Source organism: Monodon monoceros, unplaced genomic scaffold (genome assembly GCF_005190385.1).
Source record: "Monodon monoceros isolate NGI ecotype Baffin Bay Population unplaced genomic scaffold, NGI_Narwhal_1 Super_Scaffold_11, whole genome shotgun sequence".
NCBI classification, from domain to species: Eukaryota; Metazoa; Chordata; class Mammalia; order Artiodactyla; family Monodontidae; genus Monodon; species Monodon monoceros.
Window position 1 is genome coordinate 43421635 of NW_021703767.1, and position 27226 is coordinate 43448860.

A 27226-nucleotide genomic window follows, 5' to 3' on the forward strand; every position below is an offset into this window, starting at 1 on the left:
CCAACATAGGAGCACCTCAATACATAAGGCAAATACTAACAGGCATAACAGGGGAAATTGACAGTAACACAATCATAGTAGGGGACTTTAACACCCCACTTTCACCAATGGACAGATCATCCAAAATGAAAATAAATAAGGAAACACAAGTTTTAAATGATACATTAAACAAGATGGACTTAATTGATATTTATAGGACATTCCATCCAAAAACAACAGAATACACGTTCTTCTCAAGTGCTCATGGAACATTCTCCAGGAGACAGCATATCTTGGGTCACAAATCAAGCCTTGGTAAATTTAAGAAAATTGAAATTGTATCAAGTATCTTTTCCAAGCACAATGCTATGAGACTAGATGTCAATTACAGGAAAAATCTGTAAGAAATACAAACACATGGAGGCTAAACAACACACTACTTAATAACCAAGAGATCACTGAAGAAATCAAAGAGGAAATCAAAAAATACCTAAATACAAATGACAATGAAAACATGATGACCCAAAGTTATCGGATGCAGCAAAAGCAGTTCTAAGAGGGAAGTTTATAGCAATACAATCCTACCTTAACAAACAGGAAACATCTCGAATAAACAACCTAACCTTACACCTAAAGCAATTAGAGAAAGAAGAACAAAAAAACCCCAAAGTTAGCAGAAGGAGAGAACTCATAAAGATCAGATCAGAAATAAATGAAAAAGAAATGAAGGAAACAATAGCAAAGATCAATAAAACTAAAAGCTGGTTCTTTGAGAAGATAAACGAAATTGATAAACCATTAGCCAGACTTATCAAGAAAAAAAGGGAGAAGACTCAAACCAATAGAATTAGAAATGAAAAAGGAGAAGTAACAACTGACACTGCAGAAATAGAAAGGATCATGAGAGATTACTATAAGCAACTATATGCCGATAAAATGGACAACCTGGAAGAAATGGACAAATTCTTAGAAATGCACAACCTTCTGAGACTGAACCAGGAAGAAATAGAAAATGTGAACAGACCAATCACAAGCACTAAAATTGAAACCGTGATTAACAGTCTTCCAACAAACAAAAGCCCAGGACCAGATGGCTTCACAGGCGAATTCTACCAAACATTTAGAAAAGAGCTAACACCTATCCTTCTCAAACTCTTCCAAAGTATAGCAGAGGGAGGAACACTCCCAAACTCATTCTACGAGACCACCATCACTCTGATTCCACAATCAGACAGAGATGTCATGAAGAAAGAAAACTATAGGCCAATATCACTGATGAACATAGATGCAAAAATCCTTAACAAAATACTAGCAAACAGAATCCCACAGCACATTAAAAGGATCATACACTATGATCAAGTGGGGTTTATCCGAGGAATGCAAGGATTTTTCAATATACACAAATCAATCAATGTGATACACCATATTAACAAATCGAAGGAGAAAAATCACATGATCACCTCAGTAGATGCAGAGAAAGCTTTTGACAAAATTCAGCACCCATTTATGATAAAAACCCTCCAGAAAATAGGCAGAGAGGGAACTTTCCTCAACATACTAAAGACCATATATTACAAACCCACAGCCAACATCGTCCTCAATGGTGAAAAACTGAAACCATTTCCACTAAGATCAGGAACAAGACAAGGTTGCCGACTCTCACCACTATTATTTAACATAGTTTTGGAAGTTTTAGCCATGGCAATCAGAGAAGAAAAAGAAATAAAAGGAATCCAAATTGGAAAAGAAGAAGTAAAGCTGTCACTGTTTGCAGATGACATGATACTATACATAGAGAATCCTAAAGATGCTACCAGAAAACTACTAGAGCTAATCAATGAATTTGGTAAAGTAACAGGATACAAAATTAATGCACAGAAATCTCTGGCATTCCTATACACTAATGATGAAAAATCTGAAAGTGAAATTAAGAAAACCTTCCCATTTACCATTGCAACAAAAAGAGTAAAGTATCTAGGAATAAATCTACCTAAGGAGACAATAGACTTGTATGAAGAAAATTATAAGACACTGATGAAATAAATTAAAGATGATATAAATAGTTGGAGAGTAATGCCATGTTCTTGGATTGGAAGAATCAACATTGTGAAAATGTCTCTACTACCCAAAGCAATCTACAGATTCAATGCAATCCCTATCAAACTACCACTGGCATTTTTCACACAGAACTAGAACAAAAAAATTCACAATTTGTATGGAAACACAAAAGACACCGAATAGCCAAAGCAATGTTGAGAAAGAAAAATGGAGCTGGAGCAATCAGGCTCCCTGACTTCAGGCTGTACTACAAAGCTACAGTAATCAAGACAGTATGGTACTGGCACAGAAAGAGAAATATAGATCAATAGAACAGGATAGAAAGCCCAGAGATAAGCCCACGCATATATGCTCACCTTATTTTTGATAAAGGAGTCAAGAATATACAATGGAGAAAAGACAGCCTCTTCAATAAATGGTGCTGGGAAAACTGGACAGCTACATGTAAAAGAATGAAATTAGAACACTCCCTAGCACCACCCACAAAAATAAACTCAAAATAGATTAAAGACCTGTATGTAAGGCCAGACACCATCAAACTCTTAGAGGAAAACATAGGCAGAACACTGTATGACATAAATCACAGCAGGATCCTTTTTGATCCACCTCCTAAAGAAATGGAAATAGAAACAAAAATAAACAGATGGGACCTAATGAAACTTCAAAGCTTTTGCACAGCAAAGGAAACCATAAACAAGACGAAAAGACAACCCTCAGAATGGGAGAAAATATTTGCAAATGAAGAAACTGACAAAGGATTAATCTCCAAAATTTACAATCGGCTCATGCAGCTCAATAATGTGAAATGCAAATGCCAAATATAGGCATGACACTTCTGAAAAAAAATTAAAATTGGAAACTTGTTGTGTTGCATATCAGGCCCCTTTGCACAGCCTCAGTAATTAAGACAGTGTGATATTGGACAAGGATATACAGATCAATGGAACAGAATAGAGGGTTCAGAAAAAGACATAGGTGTATATGGTCACTTGATTTATGATCAAGTGTAACTTTAACCAGTTAACATGTGAAATAATGCCCTACTTTATTAGCAAAGAGGGAAATGTACTTAGTCTTATAAATGGCAAAACCCAGTCAGTTCCCTTAAAACGTATACTCTCTGCCCTTCTGGTTACTTATGGCTTATGTATACCTGTGCTGTGCGATAGGTTTTAGTTGGCATCACTGTTAATGAGATTTTGTGAAACTGGGTGGTTTACCCACCTCCTAGTAATCCCGACTTCAGTTTTGTGCAATTGTTTTTATTGTATCATCAGTAGTACAATATGAAAGAAATAAGAACAGTAAGTATATTACTCTCTACTATGTTGTACTTAGATGATCTATTTTGGATGTTTCACTATGATCATTTTGCACTTTTAAAATTCCTCTTAGTCTTTTGTCAAATGATAAAAATTCTACATTCATGAACTTTACACTGCAAATTTGTTCTTCAGTTATTATCTGTGACTAATTTGCTGACAAAAATAACTAAAATTCAGAAATCAATATCTTGAGTTACATTTTAATTAGTGTCACTTTACCAAAAAAGCTTCTGACAGTTTAGTCTATTGATCTCTCTATAAACTAAATTTATCTTACAGACATATATGGAATTCATTAGAGTCCAAGGGGAACTACCGTCAGGATGAATGCCCTCTCATTTTGAATAGTGGTGGGACTGAAAATTATTAATGTTGGACACCCCTTTATGATAGATAACAAAATGTTAAAACACATACATTAGAAGATATTTGAATTATTGTTGTTTTAATTTGTATATTTCTTCAATAATTAATTTTGTATATTTTCCAGTAGAAAAAAAATAACAAAAAAGAAAAAGAAAAGGAAATCATTTCCTTTGCTCTTTCTTTTTAAAATAATGTTTTGTCAAAATTCAACAATAAAGATATATCATTTTCACATGTATTGTTTTCAAATACTGGGAGAAACAGGCATTTCATGTTAAAGCTTATAGAAATTTGACTTCACCAAGTAATTTCCAAAGTGGGCATTCTTCCACTTGAGTATCTTCCCATCCTCAACAGACTCATTCTAATTTCCATAGACTACTTCCTTGTCAAAACTTGTTGACAGGATCATTTATGATGAATTCTGATTCTCATATTTTTCTGCCATTTGTGTGAAGTGATTTATCCAATCTATCTGAGTCTTAGTGATATCTCTGTAAACAAGCAATAAAGTCTAGTTCTAATGTGAGGTAATGAAGATTAAATGAGATACCACATGAGAAAGATTTAGTAATGTGACTAGTACACAAAATTTAGGTTAAACTTTTAGGGTCCTCATTCGGATTTGCAATTTTCTGGGCTGCTTTAATGTCTTTAATGTACATTCGATAGACAGAAGTTGGGCCTCCCTGTATTTTTATTCCCTGACATAGTAGACTATACCTCAGCCCTCCTAATCCACAGGGTCTGAATCTGTGGATTTTGGTATCTGTGGGGGTCCTGAAATCAATCCCCTGAGGATACAGAGGGATGGCTGTACTTTTTAAATACTCATAACCTTTGGACAGAAATCCTAAATAAAAATAATTATAATTGCTTATTTAAGTGCCAGTGTTTAAAAGATACTAGAAAATGTTTTTTAGATGTTTAAAAATAGGACTGAATTTAGTTTTGTTTTTATAGTATCTTGCAGGAATTGATTTTATTCATAGATTAAAATCATGATATTTACATAATTTTGGGTTTCTGTATTCCTTATTCACCAGAATCTATTCCACGTCAATGTTTGTATTGCTCTCAGACAAGAGTTCAATATTTAATAGTATATCTATTAAAATAACCTATTATAGAGATTTAGTAAAACTCACTTATTTAAATAATGTTAGATTATTTACGTAACACTGCTTATTAAATGATTTTCTAATTATATTTCCCCTAAATTTGCAAGGTAATGTCTGCACTAAAGTGGATTTTACATTACTCTTTTTGATCACTTGATTTCCTCAGGTTAGCACAATTAATAAATTAATATTTTTACACCTTTTAAAGCTGAATTGACTCACCTAGTGATATCAGTTTTGTTTCTGGAATTCTGTTGTTTAATTTTTATCTTTCTTTGTGACTACTTTACATTTTTAAAAAGTGTACCTAATGGAATTAGACAATCCAATACAACACCATCTGCTGTGCATCACAGTCATGTTTTATTGTGGTTCACTGACAAAATTTTTGTGAAACTGACATCTTCTTTGATAAAGTCACAATCTGAAAATGGCAAATTACCTGCCATAAAATCATGTAAAGCACATCATAGCTTTTAAACACATTTACTTCTCTTCCCACTATGTTACTATTTTTTATCTAATTAAAATTGATTTTGGTGATTATATAATAGCTTGGAAGGGTTTTTTAAAATTTAAATATTGATAAGTTAAGCAAAAGAAACATTCAAGATTTGATTTAAAATTTCTATTATTTGAGATGTTTTACTTAGATTATCTATGTTTATCATATCTTACAGCTGAGATTTCTTTATCAATTAAAAAAAGTCCTGTTTCCTAAACATTTTTCCTTCAAGTTAATGAACTCATCTTTGTAACTGGATATTTAAATATGATTGCATGATTTTATTATATACTTTCATTTTTTTCAATTTGAAAATTAAAATATGCACTAGATTTGATAAAGAATCAATAGTTACATTTCTGGTTTCTCAGTAAGGTAATAAATTAGATCAGGCTACTCAAATATGGAGTTGAACAAAAGTGAGATGGAAGTGTATGAATCTGAATAGAAATATTAAAATGTTGGAAGAAGCTACTGGGAGAGAATATTCTTTATGTCGTCTATTCTTTTTCTGTTTTTTTGTGGTTTTAATTGAACATTTTATGTGATTTCATTTCTTTCCTATCTTAGTATTTCAGTTACACTTCTTATTTAGTGGTTGCCTCACATTTTGCAATATATATTTACAACTAACCTAAGTCCACTTTTAAATAATGCCATACAGTTGGCCCTTAATATCCACTGGTTCTGCATCCAAGGATTGTATTTGGGAAAAAAAATCCAGAAAGTTCCAAAAACCAAAAATGGAATTTGCTATGTGTTGGCAACTATTTACATAGCATTTATATTGTATTAGGTCTTATAAGTAATTTAGAGAAAATTTAAAGTGTGTAGGAGGATATTCATAGGTTATATGCAAATACAATGTTATTTTATGTAAGGGACTTGAGTATTCCCAAATGTTGGTATCTGCAGGGGGTCTTGGAACTAATCACCTATGGCTATTGAGGGACAACTGTATATACCACATCACAGGTGGTGTGAGTGCCTTATAATAACAATTCTTACTTTTTCCTCCCATTGCTTGTATCATGGCTGTCATTTATTTTACTTATATATAAACATATATAAGTATATATTATATATATTCATATATATAAGCATACATAATCAAATACTTTGCTATTATTATTTTGAACAAACTGTTATCTGTTAGATTAAGAAAAATAAAAGTTTTTATTTACCTTTACTTATTCCTTCTTCTATACTCTTCCCTTCTTTTTGCAGATTCAAGTCTAACCTATATTATTTTCTATCCCTCTAAAGGACTTCTTTTAACATTTCTTGCAAGGTAGGTCTACTGGCAACAAATACCTTCAATTTTTGTTTGTTCAAGAAAGTCTTTGTTTTTTCCTTCACATTTGAAGGATAATTTCACAGGTTACAGAATTCTAGGTTGGTGTTTTTATCTCTCAACACTTTAAATATTTTACTTCACTCTCTTTTTGCTTGCAGGATTTCTGAGAAGTCAGATGTAATTCTCATCTTTAAACCTCTATAGGTAAGGTGATTTTTTGGTTTCTTTCAAGATTTTTTTAATCTTCTACTTCCTGTAGTTTGAAAATGATATGCCCAGGTGTAGTTTGTTTGTTTTTGCCATTTTTCCTACTTGGTGTTCTCTGAGCTTCCTGAATGCACTCTTAATTGGCATTAAGAGTATCTGACATTAGTTTACAGAAATTCTCAATTATTATTGTTGCCAGTATTCTGTTTCTTTCTCTCTACTCCTTCTGTCATTCCCATTACACATATGTTACACCTTTTGTAGTTGTTGCACAGTCCTTGTATACTCTCTTTTGTTTTCTGCAATTCTAAAGGATGCTTCTTCATTTTGTTGATTCTTTCTTTTACTATGCAAAACATTTTGAGTTGAATGAAGTCCCATTTGTTATTTTTGTTTTTGTTTGTTTGTTTGTTTTTGTGGTACACGGGCCTCTCACTGTTGTGGCCTCTCCCATTGTGGAGCACAGGCTCCAGACACGCAGGTTCAGCAGCCATGGCTCACTGGCCTAGCCGCTCTGTGGCATGTGGGATCTTCCTAGACCAGGGCAAGAACCCGTGTCCCCTGAATCAGCAGGTGGACTTCAACCACTGCGCCACCAGGGAAGCCCTGTTATTTTTGTTTTTGTTGCTTGTGCTTTGGTGTCATATCTGAAAAGTTGTTGCCAAGAGCAATGTCAAGAAGCTTTTTTTCTATGTTTTCTTCTCGGAGTTTTACAGTTTCAAATCCTACATTTACGTCTTTAATCCATTTTGAGTTAATTTCTGTGAGTTGGTGTAAGATTGGAGTCCAATTTCATTCTTTTGCATGTGAATATTTAGTTTTCTCAACATCACTGATTGAAAAGACTGTCTTTTCCCCACTGAGTATTCTTGGCTCCTTCATCAACTATTAATTGACTGTATATGCATGGGTTTATTTCTGGGCTTTCAATTTGATTCTATTGTTCAATGTGTCTCTTTTTATGCTAGCACCATACTGTTTTGATTATTCTAGTTTTGTAATATACAGTTGACCCTTGAACAACATGGGTTTGAACTACACAGATACACTTACCTGTGGATTTTTTTTTTTTCACTAAATATGTACTACAGTACTACACAATCCTTGGTTAGTTGAATCTGTGAAAGTTGTACCTCAGATACAGAGGGCAGACTGTAAATTCACACGTGGATTTTCAACTGCATAGAGGGTTGATACCTCTAACTGCCACGTTTTTCAGGGTCATCTGTAGTTTGAGATCAGGAAGTGTAATGTCTCTAGCTTTGCTCTTCTTTTTCAAGATTACTTTAGTCAAGGTTTTTTGTGGTTCCATATTAGTATTAAGATTGTTTTTTCTATTTCTGTGAAAAATACAGTTGAAGTTTTGATAGGAATTGCATTGAATATATAGGTGGCTTTGGGTGGTATGGACATTTTAACATATTAACTCTTCCAATATATGAACATGGTATATCTTTCCATTTTTTGTGTGTGTCTTCTTCATCAGTGTCTTATAGTTTTTAGTGTATAGGTATTTCCTCTCTTTGGCTACATTTTTTCCTAAGTATTTTATTGTTTTTGAATCTATTGTAAATGAGATCATATTCTTTATTTCTCTTCTACATATTTCATTGTTACTATATAGAAATACAGCTGATTTCTGTATATTGCTATTATATCCTATAACATTATAAATTTGTTCCTGAGTTCAAAGAGTTTTTATGGTAGAGTCTGTAGGGTTTTCTAAGTGTAAGAGTATGTCATCTGCAAACAGAGACTATTTTACTTAGTTCTTTCCTATTTGGATAACTTTCATTTTTCTTTTCCTTCTTTTTTTTCTTGACTAATTGCTGTAGTTAGGACTTCCAGTACCATGTTAATAAGAGTGGTGAGAGTGGGCATCCTTGTCTTATTTCTGATCTTAATGGAAAAGCTTTCAGCTTTTCACTGTTGAATCTGATTTTACCTGTGGGTTTATCATATATGGCCTTTATTATGTTGAGGTGTGTTCTATAACTAATTTTTGAGAGCTTTTATTGTGAAAGATGTTGAATTTTGTCAAATGCTTTTTCTGCATCTATTGAGGTGGTCCTATGATTTTTATCCTTCCTTCTGTTAATGTGGTATATTACAGTTTTTGATTTGCATATGTTGATCCATCCTTGCATCCCAGGGATATATCCTAGTTGACCATGGTTTATGATCCTTTTACTGTGTTGTTGAATTTGGTTTGCCGGTATTTTGTTGAGGATTTTTGCATCTATATTCATTAGGGATATTGACTTGTACTACTTTTTTTTTGTAGTGCCCTTATCTGGCTTTGGTATCAGGATAATGATGGCCTCATAAAATGAGTTTGGGATTATTTCCTTTCCTTCAAATTTTTGGCAAAATTTCGAGAAGGGTTGGCATTAATTCATCTTTAAATGTTTGGTAGAATGCACTAGTGAAACTAACTCATTTTAGGCTTTTCTTTGTTGGGAGAATTTTGATTAATGTTTCACTCTCCTTAGTCCTTATTGGTCTGTTCAGGTTTTCAGTTGCTAAGAGAATAGAACTTAAATGTTCTCATCATACACACACACACCCCGACACACACACACACAAGGAATTAGGAAAGGTGCTAGATGTGTTAACTAAATATATCGCTGTAATCACTTTCCAATATATACATGTAACAAATCATCATGTTGTATGCTTTAAACTTATACAATGTTATATGTCAATTATATCTCAATAAAGCTGTAAAAAAAATAACATTAAAATCATCTCATCAATTGTAACAAATGCACTGCACTAATGCAACATGTTACTAATGGGGGAATTAAGGAGGAAGGGGTGGGGACAAGGTATATTGTTACTCTTTGTGTTTTCTGCTCAAGTTTTCTGTAAACCTGAAACTGCTGCAAAAATGTCTATATTTTTTCAAAAATCTATCATTCACAATAGCAACCAAACATATAGAATATCCAAGAAGTTGAATGAGAAATATGTCAGATTTATCAGAGGAAAAGCTATGGATCATCAATAAAGTAATAAAATAATACAAAAATATAAAAATAGAACTATATCTTACTTAAAAGGGGAATATAAGAAAGTTTTCATTTTTTAATTGAGAATTTTAATTTTTTTATCAAAATTGTACTTTGAAATATGCATAGAACAATTAATAATCTTTTATTTTTAAATCAGTTTTATTGAAGTAAATTTACATAAATTAAATTTATTTAAGTGAACAGTGGTTGCATTCTGTACACAGTCCTTTCTGCTGTTACCACAATAAAAATAAACATTTCCATCATCCTAAGGCATTCCCTCATACTACTTTGCAATCAATCACTGTCCCAACATCAGAAACTGACAATCACTGATTTTTCTGCATCTAAGTTTTACAGATTGGTATTGGACCTTAAAAATAGCCTGTGCTTGTAGCAGTCAAACAAAGAACTTGACATTCACTCGCCAGTGATATACCCTACCAGTGTCAAAACAAATGTCTGCTCCTTCATACCTAAGCAATGAGTTTATTGTCTGCCTAATTCAATATTTTTAGCTCAACATTTATTTATTTTTTTAAATTTTTCTTACTAACAATATTTATTTGGAATAAATGCACATTTTATTGAGTATACTTAAATATATATTTATTATAAAACAACATACTTTTATTTTTTTAGAAAAAGTGTGTGTTAAGTCCAGTATGAATTTAGGTTTTATAAATAAATTTAATGACTATTTAATCTATTTCTCCTTTTTTATTTTTTAGTGGATATATATATATTTTTTTAACATCTTTATTGGGGTATAATTGCTTTACAATGGTGTGTTAGTTTCTACTTTATAACAAAGTGAATCAGCTATACATATACATATATCCCCATATCTCCTCCCTCTTGCGTCTCCCTCCCACCCTCCCTATCCCACTCTCTAGGTGGTCACAAAGCACCAAGCTGATCTCCCTGTGCTATGCTGGTGCTTCCCACTAGCTATCTATTTTACTTTTAGTAGTATATATAAGTCCATGCCACTAAGCTGGGACAAAGTGACAGAGTGGCACGGACTTATATAGCTCAACATTTATGACCAATCAGAAGAATGTTCTGTAAATACTTCTAAAATACAGGATCCCAAATAGAAATGTGCTCTAACAGCTTAGCAATATAATATAGGAAAAACTACTTTTGGAGCCATGATGACTGTGTTCTAGTTCCACCATTTTTATTACCTAGCTATGATACCTGGATCCATCATTAAACTTCTCTGAGACTCAGTTTCTCAAAACAAGGGTGCTCTATGATCCAAGACTTCCAGCTAAAGTAGAAACGCAGGGAAACATTCAGGCATGCAAATATTATTATCTTCAATTCTGACTTCTAAAATTTCCCATGTTTTAAAAGTGAGAAAATCTGCCACATCTTAAAACAAATACTCACTGTTACTAATTAATAAATTCAATTTTTCACTGAATGATATATTGTCTATTTGCATGTGTGTATATACATATTTGTATTCAAGCATATATATAATTATGTATATAAATATATAAAATACATGTATTAATACACATAAACATATATTTAAAATAATATCCCAATTATTTATGGATAACATCACAATAATAAATAATAAAATATTGTTTATGTTCCTATCTTAAATACTTTCATTTGGTATGAGTATAGAGGTATTATATTTTTCACTTTTTAATATGAAATCATGCTGTTTCTTTATCCTTGTTTGAGATTCATTCTTTTGTTTAAAAATCCACAACTGTGGCCATGTTTAGTGTTCTTTCATCTTCTTTGTCTTAGAAGTGTCATAATTTTGACAACTAAGCAAATATATTCAACATCTTACAAAATTTATGGAGAGATGATGGCTTCACACAGCTGTATTCAAAGCACTGAAAAAAAATGTTGCCATTTTTTGTGTGTCTAAGTAATTGAACTGCAACAATACTGGGAATTACTTGTTAATTATAATATAGAATGGTTTATACCATCTGAGTTGTCCCAAAATGCATGTTTTCAGAGCAGCTGTTAGGAGGACACCTTAGTTTTCATCTAAAGTTCCAACTCATAAATGAATTTTGTATAAAGAAATTTCTGTGTGGAGAGAGTGCATGCACCCACTTTTTATATTTGAATGAATATTCATACAAAAAATATTTAAGAAACAAAAATATTTTAATCTAGATGGGAAAAGAGGGGAAATTTTTAAATAAAAATTTCCAAGTTTCAGGTAAATTAAAACATTATCCTAATGTGCCAATAATTTTTATGACTCTCAAGTACTGATTAGCAAGTAATTTCATCTATTCGGCATCAGTTATTTTCTCCATAAATGAGGACCCTAGTCTAAACGGTCTCCAAATTTTCCCCAAACTATGTATTTTGTATATAGTTTATATAATTAAGTTTAATCATATAATCCTGCATTAAAATTTTGTTTTGTAATAAAGACAATCTGTATAAGATAATTTAATACTAAGCTAAAAGAAATTATTGTATTAAAAATTCTCCTTCAGTAATTGTACAAATGTATTGTTAGTAACCATATCATTAGTGTAAAGTTGGCTTTAGCTATGTGCATATTAAAAGCCTGGTATAAATCAGGAGTCAGCAAACTATGGCCCAGGGGCCAAATCCTACCTGCCATCTGCTTTTGCAAATAAAGTTTTATTGGATAACAGCCCCATCCTTCATTTACATACTGTCTGTGGCAGCTTTCATATTACAACAGCAGAGCTAAGTGGAAGTGGCAGACACCTTATGGCCCAAAACACTTACAGTCTGTGCCTTAACAGAAAATGTTTATCAAAGGCTGTTGTTTTACAAATAATCAGATATAACACCCCAGTCAAAGTCATAACCACCTTAGGCTGAAGTAGCCAGGTCAGATTGTAGTTAAGTGGTACAAAATCACAGGGAGGTAACGAACAAATTCTGGATTGAGGGAAATTTTATAAAACAAAGGACACTGTCTGTGATCGGGGTGTGTGGGGGAAATGCAAGATTTAATAGAGTTTTAAGAGACAAAGTATCCAATTGCAGGGGGTGGACATAGTTTGAATCCTAATTCAAATAATTTTTTTAAATGTTGAAGACAGAGAATTGTGAAAACTTTCTTGAATATTTGATTATATTTTTAAAAATATTATTTGTGTGTGTGTGGTGTGTGTGTGTGTGGGGTGTGTGTGTGTGTATATGTATGTATGTGTGTGTGATGGTACTTTGATTATGTTTAAAATTCAGTTCTTGTCTGTAGAGATATATGCAAAATATTTAAAGGAAAGTAATGTTTTTCATATTTGCTTCAAAATGTATGTTTTTTGTGGGATGAAGTGAATGAAACAGAAATTTTATGTTATTAATATTAATAAATATTTATAAGTTTTATCTTAATGTTTATAATAATACATTTTAATTAAAATTATTTAAAATGTTTGTGTCTGAGGAATGGTGCTGAGGATGGGGGTGAGAATAAAAGCTAAATTTGGGAGTACTTTTAAACTGCTACAAATTCTAATAAGTTAAAGAAAATGTTAAGAAAAAAAAATTATGAACTAATTGAAGCTTTTAAGAGGAAGTGTTTTTTGCTTGAAAGCCTTTTCCCAGATTATCAAGGTTCACTTCCTCACTTAGTTTATACTAAATCCTCAACTTACCCCAAACCAGGCAGCATTTTTTTCTTCTATCATACAACTTTCCTTAACATATTGTATTCCTGAAGGTGTGTGCTTTCTGACTCTGTCAATGGCATAGAATCCATTGGCTCCCTAGAACCTAGAATGCTTCTCAGCAGGTAGAAGGCACATGTACATTTAGATAGAATAAGATAGAATAAAAAGAAAAGATAAGCATATAGATAGTTTCCATTCTGTATATGAGTGTGATTTTCAGTAAATGCATAGAACATTTTTCCATGAAGTATATTTTTTTATGTTTACCTCAACTACCTAAATTAATTATTTGAATATGACAAAAAAGGCTATCAAATTCCATTTTGAAAATGTCATTGGTCTATCTAGACTTTTTCCCCTATATCAATAAGTTGAATTTTATTTATAACTAACGAAATTCAGTATCATCCCTAATATATTTCTATACTGTTGATAGGGAAAAGCAATAGCTATTACTATGAAAAGTAATAATTAACAATTTTTGTTAGTTCTTTTTTCCCTTTTCATGCTTGGGAGAATAAATAAGCATCTATCAGTTTTTCCATTTTCTCTTTCTTTAATTTTGTACATAGTGTTTTGGAGTCAGAGTAAAAGGAATGGGATAATTACTCATGAAAATTAGATTCTGAATGCTATACCATAAATGATTATTTTCTTTTCAAAGCACATAAATACTATTTATCTTCCAAATACTTTCTGTACAATTTATGCCATAACCAATTATCCTTCTCTTATCACATGCTTTAGTGAGCATTTATTTTTTAGAAGATCAAAAAATGATTTACAGAGGCTAAATGATGCATGAGCCTGGCTAGAGATACTTCTTGAGCTCTCTGAAATGAATTAGCTACATTTCCTTCTAAAAAAGAAGTGTGGTTTATAGTTTAGAATTGACTAACATGTGTTTTTTAATATTTTAGGCAGATTATACATATATATTAGTGTTTGTGTGTGTAGATCCATTCTGATGTGATTATTTTGTCTGAAAATTTTGAATGACTGGAATAGTTGAGGAGTTGAACTAGCTATATGAATATACTTTTTAAAATTATTTCATCATTAGGTTGCTTCTTTCATTTATAATATTAAAACTAAGTTCACTTAATGATTCCAGTGTCATGGGTGTTTTTAAGTATATGGTGTATGTAAGTAAGAATATGTGAATGTGTTTGTAATGTTTTTAGTGCTGGAGACAGAGTAATGCAAAGAACTGCTAGAAGGAAGGTAAAAAAAAGGAAGAAAGGAGTAATGATAGAAAGACAGGAAAAAGGGAAGGAAAAAAGATGGAAGGAAAAAAGATGGAAGGAAAAAAGATGGAAGGAAAGGAGGGAGGGGGAGAGAGGAAGGGAGAAAGGAAGAGAGGAAGGAAAAAGGGAGAGAAGTAAAGAGGGACAGCCAAGCTGTAACGGAGCTTCCATTCTGGAGTCTTTTGATAAAAACTGTGAATAAATAAAAATATAATTTTGGTTTGTGAAAAGTGCCATAAGAAAAACAAAGTATAATTTCAGAGTTTGATCGAGTTGTGGTGGACTAATGTTTAGGTAGCATTATTTGGGAAAGTCTATCTCAGAAGCCAGTTAAAATGTTTTTTTGAAAACAGAAACCAGAATCAAGTGAGTGAGAGTGAACCATGGAGCTCTGGGAAAAGATTGCTCCCTGCAGAGGAGATATCAAGAGCCACATTCTTGGGTAGGAACAAACTTTTGATGACCTAGGAAATGAGATGAAGTCCTAGTATTGTATCTAGCAAGGAGTGGGAGAAGGAAGCATTATGGGAGGGAGTTTCAGAAAGATGAGGAGGGAGCAGCTTATTTATACTTTTGTAGTCTACCATAAAAAGTTGGATTTTATTCTAAATGTGTGTCAAGGCATTTAAAGTTTTGACCAGGGAAGTAATACAACTATTTAAAATATCACTTTAACTGTTGTACTGAGAACAGCTTGGCTGTTAGGAGCAAACTGAAGCAAGAAATGAAATAGTGTATTTCAGGAGTCAGGTGAGAGACTTTGGTAGACAATGTCAGAAGTGTAGATGTGGTAATGGTGAGATGTGGTCAGATTTGAGATACATTTTGAAGCTGGAAAGGATGAGGTTTGCAAGTAAAATGAATGAGGTGTGGAGAGAATTATGACCCAAATAATTGGAAGACTCATGATATCAGATGAGGGAGAGGGGGTGGAGAAGATTTGGGGAAAAAATTAAGTGGTCTGTTTTCTATATTACATTTAACACACCAATTAGACAACCACATTGGATATCTCAAGTAAACATTTGTATTATCATGAGAATGATGCTCAGAAAAGAAGTCACATATTGTATAAAATGAAGGAAAGAGTTAAGAAACATACATAATTATTAGCATAGAGGTCAAACGTAAGCAGAAAACAGAAGAGAGAGAAGAGAGACAGAATCCTGGGATATTACAGCATTTAGAAAACTAGCAGAGGAGGAAGGGCCAGCAAACTGTCTGAGAATATGGATTTAAAGAGAGTAGAGTTTATTAATTACATAATTATAACAGGTACAATATTGATTATAAGTATATGGATGTTTGCAGGGTAGTATTTCCGATGAGTAGAAGGGATGTTCATTCTATCAATATTTATTGATTAAAGCCAAAGATGAAATAATTCATTTTTGAAAGAAACTTATGATTGTTTTGATTAATTCTTAATGAATTTTATATCAAAATATATTTATATTTGCACTTCAAATATCACATATCTATTACACTTAGTTATTTGTATATGCATTCAGGCCAAGAAGTAATGATAAAATTTTATGGAAACTGAAAAATATAAATAATGTTTCTTCTTATAAAAATTTATCAGGGCCTTATGCCTCCATTTTTTAAAACCTCTTTAATTTTAGAGCAGTTTTAGACTTACAGAAAATTTATGACAATAATACAGAGATTTCCCATAAACCAGAACCCAGTTCCTCTCATTGTTAACGTTTTATATTGGTAAGGGAAATGTTCTACAACTATTGAACAAATATTGTTATATTATTATTAACTAAAGGGCATACTTTATTCATATTTTCTTAGTTTTACCTGATGTCTTTTTCCAGATATCATACAATATTAACAGGATATTATATAATATTTCATAGCCATGTCTCCTTAGAATTCTCTTGGCTGTAACTTTTTCTCAGAATTTCCTTGTTTGAATGCCTTTGTCAGGAGTGGGGTCAGGTATTTTGTAGAATTTCTCAATTTCTCTCAATTGAAATTTTTCTCTCTCTCTCTCTCTCTCTTTTTTTTTTTCTCATCACTAGGCTGGTCATGGGTTTTAGAGCAGCATACCACAGAGGTAAAGTGTTATTTTCATCTCATCACATAAGGAGTACACACTATCAATATAACTTTGCATTGTTGATGCTGATCTTGATCACCTGGCTGAAGTAATGTTTGTCAGACTTCTCCACTGCAAAGTACTCTTTCTTCTTTTCATGTTTTACTCTTTGAAAGGTAGTCGTTATTTGCAGCCCACACATAAGGAATAGGTGGTTGCGTTCCACTTTCTTACTGGTGTGGAGTCTACACAAATTATTAGGAATACTTATGCATGATGTATTTTATATTCTTCCTTATTTATTAATTCAGTCATTAGTTTATATCAGAGTGGCCTCATATATGTTTATTTCGTATTTCAGGTTATCATCCAATACTGTGTCATTTGTATCTTGCTCACATTTTTCCAGCTTTGGATATTGGAACCTTTTCCAGTTGGCTCCTACATGCCTTTGGCATACTCCCATCACTGTATTTTTAATTTTTCTTTTTAGCACTTCTTCACTCTGGGACCACAAGATGCTTCAGATTCATGTTGTATATTTCCTGCCTCCATCCTAGAATCAGCCTTTTATTCAAGGCACCTTTGTTCCTTAGGTTGGAGAATGATATTAGAAAACAGGATCTGTGCACTAGTTTAGTTCGTTGCTACTGGGGTGGTGTTGCTTCTAGGCCACCTCAGCTGACAGAGTAAAGAAATACATGTGTGTGTCTACTAACTTATTTGTAAAACATAAACCTATAAATATTTCTATATGTAACCACCTGTAACTATATTAAGGTAGACATGAGTTTATACTTAATGTCTCCCAGTTTAATCCATTACCACATGGATCATTCTAGTCTCCTTCCCTTGCTTACACATAAATCCCCCTCCAACAATGATAAACCTGGGTCCCACCATCTGCATCCATTTACTTAATTGTTGAATTACAGTAGACTTTATTTTTTAGCACAAAATTTAGGCTCACAGCAAAACTGAGCAGAGGGTACAGGATTTTCCTGTATAACCCGTCTTCATATATATGTAGCCTTTCCCATTATCAACATCTCACACCAGAATGGTACATTTTTTACAACTGATGAACCTACACTGACACATCATTATCATTCAAAGTCAATATTTACAGTAGAGTTTTTCATTGTTGCACATTCCATGAATTTGGGAAAATGTGTAACGATGTGTGACCACCATTGTAATATCACAGCAGCTTCACTGCCCTCAAAATCCTCTGTAATGCACCTATTCGACCCTCCCTCCCTGTTAACTGCTGACAACCACCGATCTTTCTACTGTCTCCAGTTTCACTTCTTCCAGACACATATATGGTTGAGTCTTGAACAACTTGGAGGTTCCCAAATTGTTCAAGACTGACAAGTCCCCCACCGCTGCACCTGAAAAAGTCAGCCCTCTGTATCAGAGGTTCCCCCATTGGTGGATTCAACCATCTGTGGATCATTATTGAAAAAAATCCACCTATATATGGATCTGTGCTGTTCAAACCTGTGCTGTTCAAATATCAAGTGTAGTTGGAATCAAATAGTATGTAGGATGTTTTAATTCTCTGCCGTCTTTCAGGATTTTATATTTATCTTGGGTTTCTTCATCCATCTTGTAGATGTCTAGTTTTTATCCATATGATGTTTAATGTTACACCTTTTTTAAAATTTCACACAGTTCTTGAAAATTCTGTGGTTTTAAAAAAATTCATTTTCTTTTCTTTTCCAATTTATTTTTTTAATTGAAGTATAGTTGATGTATAGTATTATATAAGTTACAGGTGTACAATATAGTGATTCACAATTTTTGAAAGTTAGTGTTTCTTTTTGTCTCCTTTATTTTGGGAATATCTTCAAGCTCCTTTTGTTTTGGGGGTGGGTCTCTCAAGTCTGCTGATGAGCACATCAAAAATATCCTTAATTTCTGTGACAGTGCTTATGATTTCCATTATTTTTCTCTTAATGTTTCTTACAGTTTACATTTCTATACTTTCATTATCCATTGGTTATGTATTTTCTAATTTTCTATTTTTTCCATTAGAATCCATAGTATACAATCATAATTTATTAAATTCCCTCTTATAATTCTAACATCTTTATCTTATCTGAGCCTGTTTCTAATGCTTGCTTTGTCCCTTCAGACTGTATTTTCTTGCTTTTTAGCATGCCTTGTAATTTCTGTTGAAAACTTTAGTACATAGTTTCATGTTATTCTGTGCTGTTCATTGTTTCTTGTAGCTGTATATGCCAAGTATCTGAAATTCATCTGGTGGTCTTGTTTTACCTTCTCTCTTGTCTTTGGGTTTCTCTATGAACTCTTCCTTCAATAGAGAATATACCTCTCACTTCGTTTAGCTGTAGCTCACTATTATTATACTGGAGCCCTGGAGGTGTAGGGGTGAGGTGTGAAGGATAGGAAGCAGTCTGTGATCTTATATATAAATCTCAGTCTTTTAGTTGGCATATGTATCTGGGCTTGACCTTCACAAGTGTTTCTTTGCTCCTCTTACCTTTTGTAGATTCAGGAAGACTAGGGGAACTTGCAGGGGGAGAAGTCTTTTTTCTCTGAAAAGTAGGACTCAGCTATATGAAATCTTGTGGAGATATTTCACAATGGATATTCTTCTCCTGCCCTCCAGAGCCATGTTGGGATCTTTCTCAGCTGTTCACCATGTGAATCTGGCATTGTTCCTGCAGGAAAACCATGACAGTGTGGTGACTCTCCTAAGACTGTGGCCCCCAGAACTTTCTCACTTTTGATCTAGTCCACATTCAGACACTGGCTTAAGAATTATCATTTAAAAATTCCTACCAGTTTATTCTGCTTCTGCTGCAAGGAAGCTGATCTCAGCTATAACTCTCGATTTGCTTGTCTCTTTTTTTTTTTTTTTTTTTGCGGTACACGGGCCTCTCACTGTTGTGGCCTCTCCCGTTGCGGAGCACAGGCATGTTGGATCTTCCCGGACCGGGGCATGAACCCGCGTCCCCTGCATCAGCAGACGGACTCTCAACCACTGCGTCACCAGGGAAGCCCCTATTTGCTTGTCTCTTTAGATTACAGGGTAGCAGTTCTCTGATGGGTCAGGAAAAGTCATTGATTTTCAGTTTTTCCAGCTTTTGTTTTGCTGTAAGTGTGCTGTGACAACTTTCAAGTTCTTCACCTGTTGGAGCTGAAAAAGGAAGATGTATTGTTTTTATTGTAGAACAAACAATAGCTATGACTATTGAGAATATAACAGGCTAAGCTGTTATAAAATTATATAATTTTGACAGGCTCATCTGTCCAGAATTAAATTAAAACTTTTGAAGCTTCACTTGAACATGCTGTGAGACTATTTGAAAGCACATTCAATGGAGACACTAGTGTAAGCAATCATAAGGAAAAGGCAACAAAATAGCAAGGCTAGACAAATGAAATGTGGCTCTGCTATTATGCCACTGGCTACTGTAATTTTCATTGGGTTAAAAGTTAACATTAGGATACATAAAAATGAACTCATTTTGCTCCAGGGGCAAACTCAAATTCCTGCTTGTTAGATTAGTTCCCTGAAGGAGAAAAAATATCAATGATAAATTTCTCCTTCTTTTTTTAAATAAATTTATTTATTTATTTTTGGCAGCGTTGGGTCTTCGTTGCTGCGCGCAGGCTTTCTCTAGTTGCGGCAGGTAGGGGCTACTCTTCGTTGCCGTGCATGGGCTTCTCATTGCGGTGGCTTCTCTCGTTGCGGAGCACGGGCTCTAGGACGTGTGGGCTTCAGTAGTTGTGGCACTCAGGCTCTAGAGCATAGGCTCAGTAGTTGTGGTGCATGGGCCTAGTTGCTCCGTGGCATGTGGGATCTTCTCAGACCAGGGATTGAATCTGGGTCCCCTGCATTGACCCATGTCCCTGCATTGGCAGGCGGACTCCCAGCCACTGCACCACCAGAGAAGCCCTAAACTTCTTTTTTTAATTGGCAGCCCCAAAATTCGAAGCAGGAATCTTTGAAACTGTGGGAACTGAGAAATTTCCACCTATAAAAGTGCAGGTACCTTTTCAACTGAGTCAAGAAGGACATAGAAAATACAGAGATAAGCTTATAGATGTATGAAACAAACAAAAACTCAAAAATTGTTATGAGAGTCTTGGGATAGATAATATTTGCCCTCTATTAGTAGTAAATTTGCAAAGATATTTTAAAAAGAAAGAAGTTAAATAATTACTTGAGGGAAGAAGAAATAAAGATAAAATATAGTGTATTCAGCTTAATTTCTCTGATTAGTGATAATAATTTAGTGTTATAAAAATTATTAGCTAGTTCATCTACCAGTTCAACCACAATTTAAAAGAGAATGAGAGGCAGAAGCAAAACTTATTTAAACAAGCTTATTTTTAAGGTTCTTGCAAACAATGTACAAAGGATTTGAGGATGTGCACTAATATCAAAAATTGTCAAAAATTCAACTAACATTTTACCATGAAATTGACAAAAGTTTACTGGCCAACGTAATGGGTTTGAACTTACTGTGCATGTAGTCACAAGCTAATAATATGCATCTTTCCATTTGACTTTTGAAAAGATATTCTGCAAGACTTGCAATAAGCTTAGAGAAGAAAATGGACATAAAGCAATTTCAGTTTACAGGTATTATTAGGACTTCTTGGCACTTTGTTTAAATTTTACTTTTATTGTGCCATAAGCTTTAGCAAAGAAATAGAAAACTATAGATGTATACTTTTTAGCGTATATTTGTATACTTCCACAATGACCCCAGGAAACTGAGATTCTAAGAGATTTACATGGAATACCAAAATATTTCAATGAGGGCTTTAAAAAAGAAAATTACTCACAATCTGGAAAAAAAATTTATACCCATGTATATACATTCTAACAAACTCTCCTTTGTATCCCCTGTGGGACAAATTGATTCTAATGATATAAGAAATTTTTAAAAGCTCACATAACTATTACCAAAAATTTTAACTGAAACTCTCTTATTATCTTGAATTTAAAGTATCTATATTTTAATTGGATATGTCATATACTCAATAGTCAAAGAAAAATGAAACCAGTATAATGGAAATCTTTTCTGGTTAGCAATTAATCTTTTAATTGTTCACATCTTCTTACAGTATTACTTCAAAATTACTTCAGCTTAGCATATTTTGGGGGAAACATTTATACCTAAAAAGAAACAAAAAAATAAACTATAAAGTTAGCTTTCATTCATAAAGAATTTATTTTCTAAGAATAGACTTCAATTAAAAAATTTACTCCTATTTACAATTTTCAGAGACATATGTTAGTATCCATCTTCTTATTCTTAAAAATGTAACAAGAATATGTTTATAAAATATTACTATCTGAAATAATATTTTAAATGGTTCATTCATTTTGAAGAATGTTTAGGATGATCAGATATTCACATATACTTATTTATATATGATTTTTTATTACAGTTTTTTTAAACATTATATGCCTTTTCATATGCATAAATTATTTCCCTAAAGGCTTCTGGTATCTCATTTGAGGAAATATGTAGAGGAAAAGGCTGGCTTTTGGTGTATAATAGAACCTATTCATTGTGAGTTAAATAATTTTGTGATTAGACACTCAGGCTTATCTACAAAAGTAATTTTAATTATTATGCAGCTGAAATACTATGTGTTCATAAATTATGTTGTTTTCATTTTTAAGTGTAATATACTAAATTAAATAACTCTATGTGTGATATCAGCAGAATCTAGCTAGTTTATTTCTTTCTTCATCTATGAAATTGTTGATATTAAAATAATTATTTTCGAATGAGCACTGCCATGTATAAATATTTGAAGATAGCTAGGTAGATATTATATGTTTTTGTATATTTGATAAGGCATACATTTTTTTCAATCTTTTTCTTCCTTCAATGCATTTTTCAGTCTATACTATGTACCAAGTGGTACACAGGAACTTATCCTCCCAAAGTTACAAAAAGATTATAATAAATAAAACATATTCAGGGATAGAGAAAATGGAAAAGCTTTGAATTTGCAGATAGAGAATATTTTGTGTAAGTCACCTGAGAAAAGGCAAATCAATATACATAAGCATGGGGTGCAGACACAAGTTCAGTAGAGGTGACGCACTGGTTATAGGTGGGATGACTAGTCGCAAGAAATGGAGAAGGTAGAAAGAGTCCAGGTGATAGGAGCCTGGAAACCTTGTTGAGGTGTTTGAATAATGAGAATGATGGGGAGAGTGAAATGAAGAAGGTGTGGAGATAAAGAAGGCCAGATTTCATGTAGTTAATGTTAAAATGGTTTTGGTCAGTATCTGAAGATCAGATATAAACAAGGAAGATTTCAAGACAGTAGTGCCTGAGGTTTAGTTGAATTTTAAAAGATAATCTAACTATACTGGAGAAAATAAAATGAGGGAAATCTCTAGGCTAAAGGATGTTACAGCAGTTCAGGTGAGAATGATAATAGCTTAGAACAAGAGGAGGCTATTGAGATAGAAAGATGTTTACAAATTTGAAATATATTTAAGTGGGAGGATAGTCTATAGCGGGAGAGTGGCTGTCTGTAGGAAGAGGAGTCAAGTAGTTAACTTACAGATTTCTGTATTGAACAGCTGGGTGGAAAGTGATACTCAGTTTGGAGATCAATTGATTAGTAGGAAGAATATAGTGAGCTTGATTTTAAGATAACAGTGTTAAACATTTTGAATTGTAGGTGTGACAAAATTGAATTTGGCTTGAGTCCTGTGCTCTTGGAAAACAGCAATGATGAAGGGGTCTTACTGCCAGGAACCACCCTTCCCCATATGACTTAGATATGACTCATGAATGCCCCCTTAATTACCTATGATGAGGTCAGACACAGATCCTCCTTCTGTGCCTCATACATGATGAGCTGAACTCTTTTGTCCCCACTGGTCAATTGGAATAAAATGCCTGTTAAAAAAAACTTTAGATATTTTTCTCTTCTTTCAGGGCCCTGGACTTTAACACATCCTCACCTTGAACAGGCAGGCAAGCCTTCCTTCAGGCCATTCTAAGAATAGACTGACTTCAGGTTAAAACATTCTCTGATCTACTGTCACATCATGTCACCCTCACTCATCCCACTTCCCAATACCTGGTTATTTCTAGCTTGGTTTACTACTCCCTATAAAACAAAAGCACTTTTCTGCCTAACCATTAAGATGCTTGCCAATCCCGTGGCTGGTTTTCCTATTGCAAAAGTTTCTGTCATCCTTGCCTCTTTCTCCCTTTGCCCATCACCTCCTTTCCTTCCTCCCTCCCTCCTCTTATAAGGATAAAGAAAGAGAGAGAGAGATACAACAAACTCACTTTGAGAGACCAAGTTAGACTTTTGCTTAACAGATTGATTCAGATATAGCCTTTTTAATTTTATCTAGAATATTAGAGAAAGGTGAAAGCAGGCATAATTCTTCTATTTGCTCTTGTCCTGAAATATTGTAATCTTTTAATTTCCTTGCCTGAGTTTTTATACATGCTGCATGGAATAATTCTAGTTCTACATAAATCGACCTTTCATATCTTCTCATTTATTGCTGTCATCTCCTATCATCATCTCCTGTAAATATAATATTTGCTTACATTTATTTAGTAACTATTATGCATCAGCCATTTTGTATTTATATATTTAGATAACTTGATACTTAAAAAAAAAACCCAAATTCCTTTACATATATAAATTACTAGTTGGAAATAGAAATTTTAGTTTCCAGTATGCATCAGAATACACTCCCATCATAGATTCATCTAAAAAAATTCTAAGTGGTTCTGTGTTCTAACAAACCCCCAGATAACACTAAGAAAAGGTCTTCTACATATTCATTATTAAGTATGCATGTAATACGATTGTTGCCAGTAAGAGAGGTTAAAATAAAAGTAATTTTTCAAGGCAACAATTGTTTAGTGTATACTTTGAATACTGATCAAACTACCACTTATTATATAAAAGTGAATGCAAAGGTACTTGTTTTTAAAGGATATAGAGCTTTCTTTCTTCCTTCCCCCTCATTTTGTAGGTTAGAAAAAAGTTTGCTGCATTTCAAATCCTAAAAGAGCATTAATACTATATTACAGATTTATTTTTTTTTTTGCGGTACGCAGGCCTCTCACTGTTGTGGCCTCTCCCGTTGCGGAGCACAGGCTCCGGACGCGCAGGCTCAGCGGCCATGGCTCACGGGCCCAGCCGCTCCGCGGCATGTGGGATCCTCCCGGACTGGAGCACGAACCCGTGTCCCCTGCATCGGCAGGCGGACTCTCAACCACTGCGCCACCAGGGAGGCCCTATTACAGATATTTTTAAAGATTTTAAAGAACAGAATGGTATTACTTTAAATGGTTGTAATGCTCTACGACCTCATGCTCTAGTGCATGAAGAGGCTGTGAAGTACTATTAAAAAGCCCGAATAACCTTGATTTCAGGGAATCTTCTGAGTGTGGTAACTGCTTCATTAGGCAAATTATTCACCAGCTGATTGTCATTGCTCTGGGGCAATACAGAATAAGAATTTACTCTTTGTCCTTTTTTGGTTGCAATATTCAATAAAATTATCCTGAAGAGAGAAACAAGGTAAAAAAAAAAAAAAGTAATTATCTCAAATGCCTTCTTTCTAAGTACAACAATAGGATACATCTATGAATTATCTATGTAACTTTAACTTTACCTGGCTGATAAATGTAACACAATTGCAGAATCTAGTCAGGAGATAATGAAAAACCATGCTATTTTTGACAAAGTCAGTTGGTGGTTTGGATGCAAGTGACTTAAATTGAGAAAGAATGTATCTAGGTTTATTTATAATGTGAATATTTTATTTTTGATTTGATTTTTCATTATTCTGAAGAAATTGTGTATAATTTCAAGTATTAGATTTGCATTTCAAGTATTTTTCAAGTATTTGAGTCACATTTAATATATGTCAAAGTGATACTTCTAAGAGAATTTAGTTTCAACATCTTAGAAATGTGACATTCTGTTGTTAGGTTCATACACATTTTGTATTGCTGTGTCTTCTTGAAGAATTTATTATTTAATGTCCCTCTTTATGCCTGATAATCTTCCTTGTTCTGAAATTTGCTTTGTCTAAAGTTGATATAGCTACTACTGCCTTCACTTAAGCAGTGTTAGACATGCCCCATTCTTTACTTAGAAGGTATCAGAATATTTATATTTAAAATGGGTTTCTGGTAGGAAAAATACAGTTGGGTTCTCTCTTTTTTTAACCCATTCTGACATTCTCTATATTTTAATTGGTATGCTTAGATCATTCAAATGTATACATATATTCCCTTTTGGTTCTTTTTCTCTAAAGAGAAGCCATCAATAAACCAGTTGGGCCTGGGGGGCTACCAGGGTAGTTTTAGACTTTAAGTAGAATATTACAAATCATTAGTCAGCTAGTTATCCCACTTCTCACTTTGGTGGCCAAAAGTCAAAGTCAGTCTTCTAGGGGTTCCTGGAGATAAGCATAGAGCTTTCCCAATCTAGTTGAACTTCCCCTACACATACTCTATGAGTTTATGTTTGAAATTTCAAAAATGTGACCAAATAAATGATACAATGTTGACATATACTACTTAATGAATACATACTGATGTGGTTAAAGTATAAAGAAAAGCAAGTAAATGATAAACAGAGTATTCAGAGCAGTTGTTAGCTCTTGGAGGAAAGGAAGAAGGTAAGATTTGGGGCAAGAACATGGGAGTTTTCTAAGATAGTGGTCATGATGAATTTCTTAAGCTGTGTGGTATATGTGGGTGTGTTTCTTTTATCAGTAGTTATTACACTTCACATTCATGTTATAAATACCTTAATATCCTTAGACTTATCTTTCATGTACTATTCTAAATGTTTTTTGTATCTTAATTCCTAATATCCTCATTATGATGCTGTGAGGTATCCTCATTTTACCAAAGGGAAAGCAGAAGAATAGCGAGGTTAAGTAAACTACCTGATAGCACACAGCTAGTGAGTCACTGAGCCTGTATTCCAAACCTGGCAATCTGGTTCCAGATTCTATGCTCTTAACTATTTTATTATATGTAAATAAAAGAATGCTCCAAATAAACAAGAATCAAAGAAATCAACAAATACCTAGGTTTATATTATATGTCAACATGTCTTTAAGGGCTGTAAGTGTGGTAGTAAGCGAAGACTTCAGCAGTTTTCTTCACACAGCAGTATTCCACACGGTTTCCAGTGGTTACTCTGGAGACGGTTCACAATGTGTGATTTGAAATAAACAAGCAAGCAAACAAACAATATAGATATACTTGTTGTTAGCTTACTGGGAGATACTAGGAAAATACAAATCATAGTCTTTAGAGGTCAGAATTCTATATTAATTCACATAAAAAAAAAAAGGCAGTTCCTTCCATTACCTGATGGCTCTACATATTTTGCACAGTCCTGACT